We start from the raw sequence: 6,072 nt of genomic DNA on the forward strand, positions 1-6,072 counted from the left end.
TCTACTGGCTGTCTGTCCATCCTTCCCTCTGTCTGTCACATCACACTTTTGCGTCACACTTTTGCCCCTACTTTTATCTCTTCCACCGTATGCCAAACTTTGCACACACACACCCTTTGGATAGCAAATCACAACCTCCAGCCCTGATTTCTCACACGGCTCTCTTCTAGCGCCACCATCAGGCTGATTTTTGCAAAACACATTTTTGGACACTGCTCCTACAGATTTTGGCCTAAAATCACGCAAAGCGGTACACAGTAGCCTATCTCTAAAGTCATGTCATCATCATGGATCTGTCCCATTTCCCATATTCCCTCCTGATTGGCTACGATTGCCTTCTAAAGTTTGTTTATGCTCCTGATTATGGAGTCTTACTGGTACATAATGTCACAATGTTGTACAATGTAGATGAGTTGTTGTACTTCGAGAGTTGCATCTTATATTGGGCAGTCCCGATAACACAGTGACCATGTCATTATGTACAAGCATATCTGTATGCTTACACAGACGAGAGTGAATCAGTACATGACTGGTCAACCAGATAAAGGTCAAGCAGGTCAAGCCTACAGTATATATCATAACAGTGTCATTCATCACACAATAAACAATCTTAATCAATGACTAATGTAAAATAGAATAAAAGCACACAAGACACCAAGGCTCATACAATAGCTGATGTTTACATTTTAGGTTAACACATTCATCCAGATTTACAGTGATTGAGCAGGTAGAAGGATTTTGTATCTTAGATAGATAGATAGATACCTTTATTATCCCAAGGGGGAAATTTATTGATCTTAATCAGGGATACAGGATACAGAATATGTCACTGTTGATGGACATACATTGGCTGTTGGGATTGCGCCTTCACTACCATGAGACCAACCCGCTGCCATTATTTTACACGTATAATGTCAGTCAAGCCAACATCTTCCACTAAACTGCAACATTGAAGAGCATGAACCAGTATGAGTGATAAAATGTGGTTAGAATACCAGTAAGACTCCCTAATCGAGAGATAAGCGACCATCACGTCGCAGTCGTAGCCCATCAGGAGGGAATATAGGAAATGGGACAGATCCATGTTGATGACATGACTTTAGAGATGCAGACTGCTACAGAGTACAGACACGTCAGTGTCTTTGCTTAACAATAGTCGTCAAACTGGTATTTATCTCGTCTCGACAGGAATGTGTCAGTATTTTCAAGTTCAGTCACTTCCTTTTACACTGATACAAGATTATATCCAACCTTATTTATTATAGCTTCACAACTTTATAATAACAACGATATTATTAATTATGCATTATTTTGCTCATTCATAGAGTTTGCTTGAAGATGAATAGAAAGAGCATGCTCTTTTCATATCATGCATACAACAGAACACATATTGGGCTACTGTTAAACCAAGACAGTAGGAAGCAACAGTACAAGACATTTCTGATGCTGCTGGCACACATCTATTGGCTGAGGCTATTTGACAGTTTCTCATTCTCACACCTTGGTTTGCCACATCATCACTGTTATATGACAAAGTGTTTCAACTTCATGTTTTTCACACTGTGGAAAACATGACACATATTTTCATACCATGGTTTATAGCAGTGGTAATCAAACATTTTCATGTCAAGGACCCCCAAATTGATACGTATTTGGCCATGGACCACCCATCTGAAAATGTTTTGTGCCAGGGACCCCCTGAAGCAAAGATTTTAGTAAAAATTTACAAGCACAATGCTTGTAAACAGTATACAATCTGGTTAAAATGATTGTGGCGCTAGGTTTACACATTTTGCTGGGGACCCCTTGGGGACCCGGATAGCCTCGTAAACTATCCTCCGGAGAACCAATGGTTTGTAGAACAAAATGGAAATTTATATTTGTAATAAAGTTCTAGGTAACTTTTGGTCTTCGCATGACAGAATTATTTCATTCACTTTTGATAATATTGAATGATTTGCTTCAGGCAATTCTTTTTCCAATAACAGATACTATACCATATTGCATGGTGAAACTCTTCACAGTATTCTTCCATCATGTTTTAACAATATTGTCTTACCCTAACAGTAGCCTAACTGCTCTGCACATGGCTTGCCACACCCCTTGAGCAAACTATGTCTGGGACTAATACTACCGCAAGGCATAACACATTAAAGATACTGTACATAAGGTGAGGCATTTAGTTCAAGTTCACTTCTCCGTATATGTAAACATGTGGTGTTGAAGTCAGTTAACTTAAACCCTCTAGCCCTGGGCTCTTCAACATTTTTCAGGCCCTTACCTTAGACTACTATTATTTATTAATTAAGCTTTTCATAGATTTCATACATGGCTTATAGACTTGTTTGCAGTTTGCATTCAAGTTTTGTTTGTTTTGTTTGTTTGTTTATTTGTTTGTGCACACAATATATTTCTATATGATCTATTCATGTTTTTTTTTTCTGACCTTCAATACCAATTAAATGCTCATTACAAGCAAATCTGACATTTGGCTCAGTACTTGGTTCGCTCTCTTTTTTCTTCAGCAAACCAATTTTTTCCATCTTCAACAGACCTCAATATGTCATGCAGCGATATGTTTTGAGCTTGCAGCTCTGCTATTTTGAGCAAATGTCATACAAAGATTTGGCTACAGGGACTCCCTGGACCCCCTGTTGTATAGACCCATGCAGAGGTCAGCTCTGTACTTGGTCCACTCTTTTTTAGTCTACTCACCACAAGATCTCTTTACCGAAAATAGCTGATTTACAAGCGTTGATGTGTTGTGAACTTGTAGATCTGGATTCTGAGCTTGTAGCTCGCAAATGTTCCCCCGGTTCAAGTGGTTAAATATGTTGCCTTTTTATTTAGTTTATCCTCTATGAACAAAAGGTAAATGAACAACAAATCAAGGGCATCCAAGTACATCATCAGTATGTTCTCAATATGGCAGACAAAATGTGTTACATTCACCCATTCACATGCCAAGGGTGGAGGCATCAATGCCAGGCTGGAATGTTCTGATTCCGAGGCAACCACCTGAGACATTGCATATAATTTAGATAGAGTTTTATTCCCCCAAGCCATCAGACTTGTGCAAAGTAAAATAGTCCCGTAAAAGTGCAATATCCCTTAACCTTTCTACAATATGATGCAGAAGAATGCTGTTGTGTAATATCATTGTCTCTTTATGAAATGACTGTGGTTCTGTCTGTCTGTCTGTCTATCTATCTATCTATCTATCTATCTATCTATCTATCTATCTATCTATCTATCTACCAATGTTCATAATTTTGCAAAATACACTCAATATCTCGTTATACAGAGATAGGTTTCTATTTGCCAGTGATACAAATAGAAAGTGAAATTAAACAATGTAGTGTAAGACCTGTTCAATCAACACTCACAGATCAGCCATATAGGCCTATGTATTCACGCACATGGACAGAATAATACTGGAATAACCAGATACAGCCACACTTCCATTGAAGTCACTTATTTTAGTCCACAATAATGTGATCTGAATAAAGATGCTGTTAGTGTGAGTGAGGATGACGTACATCCTCCCATCATCAATTTAAAATGGATGATTCACTGTGCAGTTGCTATGCAACGCCTCTAACATATCCCTGTTGTCCTTGCGGTTATTGAAGAGAGAGGATTATTCAATATATGTATTGTCATCATTAAGAATAAACGGCACCTAAATGACTGTCCCTTCTGCTCCAAAACAATGCAGGGGCATACATATCAACCACTGACCTCAGATCAGTGTGGTTCTCATACATTTTCACATATTTTCAAGATTTTTCAAAAAGTAAAAAAAATAATAATAGCAATGTGATGTGTTGAGCTTGTAAATCAGTTATTTTTGAGTAGCCAAAGTTTGTGATGCTATATTAACTTAATTTTGCTAAGACAGGCTACTGTACAGGGTAAGAGTCACATTGAGTAATGTATTATCAATCAATCAGTCAATCAATCAATAAATGCATAATTTGTGTGACCTGTCAGCAGGCCAAGGAACATTATTACCAAATATTTCTAGTTTGCATTCACAATCTCAGACCAACAGTCCCTCCAGGCTATGCACCAGAACTATCCCCAGAACTAGCCTGTTCTGATACACTATGACATACTATGTGACACACATTTCAAAACTGTTTGTCACTGTAGTGAATTATTGACACTGCAGTCCCACAAGATGGCACCATGAGCAAACATGGAACAATATTCAAGGCTGCAGAAAACAGAACTACACTAAAGCTAGTTAAAATTGTCATATTCCTGGGGCTATGCTGCCATCTTGTGGTAGCCTCTAGAAACAAAATAAGGAATAAACCCACTGGTCCAATATTATTTGAGTCCATTGGTTCTCTGTGTCTAATTCATAAAACATGCCAACTAAAGATTCTCCCGACACAGGCGTCAGCGGCTGTCTCTCAGATTATTATGTTATGTTGTTTTAACTCAGCCAACACAGCCACATAAGAGACATCATTTCCAAACTGGCAATTATGTTTCCCTCCTATGGCCAACATACTTAAAGTCAGCTGGACAGGATGTAATGTAACATCATGTTACAGACATTTCACCAGGTTCATGAGCAGCTGGAATGTTTTCCGTACATGATTCCATTGTGTAAATTAGGAGTGGTTGTGGAGAATGTGTGCTCATGTCCACGAGGGCTTGTAGAGACCGTGAGATACTGACAGCTCAGACTATCTTTGAAAACAGAAGTGTGTGGTTCCATCGCCTCATCTTAACCCAACATTGCAGTCAGTCGGTTATGCAGATCAAAAAGGAGACAATGTACAAATCAACATTCAGTAGCAGAGGGATCTAGGCTAGTAAAAAAAAAATAGTCTAGCCCAGCCTCAATAGTTACACAGCCCCAGGAAACATAAAACCTAGATTTAGAGGCCCATGGGAAATCATAAAATGTAAACAGTACAAGATTGTAAGTCGCCTTTAATAGGATAAAAAAAATATTTACAGCTGACATTACAGTCAAACCCCATTGCTGACTGGTACATAAAACTGGGAAAATAAGTAAAACATATTGTTGCCGTAGGGCAGAAAGCTTGTTTCTACATCTACATTTCATGTAGATGTATTAAAAGTGTTAACAAGAGCTTATGACTAAACAGTAACTACGTCTACACTGGATTCAGACCTTTCCAGAAAAGTCAAAAAGGTGGTGGGAACAGGAAAGAAAAAGTGTGATCAGTGCTCATAAAGAAAGAAAAGGTAAAGATGGTAGAAATAGTAGGGTGCAGGACAGTTATGAAAAGCCATTGTTGAAGATACTTCACTGCCGAAAACTAGCGTTTCATTGGCCTCTACAAGTTGAATCTTTCAACTGGTTGAACTCCCTGCCACCACTCAGTCATTGTAGTAGCATCAGTTTAACCACTGACACAGTGACACCAGAGGAAAAACAGCTGGGTATTGCATCATGATTGCAATTTAGAAAGTATCTGGCATAGAGGTCAGTGCAACACTATTGTTTTGTTGCACTATTTAGCAAGTGAAATCTTTTATGATGCATTAGTTTTTTTGTCATTCCACTTGACCATATTAAGACAACATTTACAATTGCTTTTAGAAGTGGTGGTACATTTACTCAAGTACTGTACTTATGTAAAATGTTGTGGTATTTCTAATTTTTCTGTTCTTTTACTTCTACTGCACTACATCTCAGAGTCAAATATTGTACTTTTGCTCCACTACAATACTTTGAAAACGTTAGTTTAGTTCCAGGACATTGTAGATTTAGATTATTACAAAACATACAGTAACCACTTCAGCCCTATATACATTTCAGCCATTTGAAAATAGCCAATCTACAGGCTCAAAATGCGTTGTGATGCGACGCATTGTGAGCTTGTAGATGCTATTTTCTAAAAAATGTATACATTTGAAAACTTGTGAAATGGGACTTTCTGCATAATGAGTTTTGGGTACTTTAAGTACATTTTGATACCAACACTAAAGTAAAATTTGAATTCTACTTGTAACAGAGTATTTCTACATTGCTTGCGGTATTGACATTTTTACTCAAGTAAAAAATTGGAATTCACATTCTTTTCC

This window comes from Nannobrachium achirus (genome assembly GCF_963921795.1).
Source record: "Nannobrachium achirus genome assembly, chromosome: 3".
In the NCBI taxonomy this organism is placed as follows: domain Eukaryota; kingdom Metazoa; phylum Chordata; class Actinopteri; order Myctophiformes; family Myctophidae; genus Nannobrachium; species Nannobrachium achirus.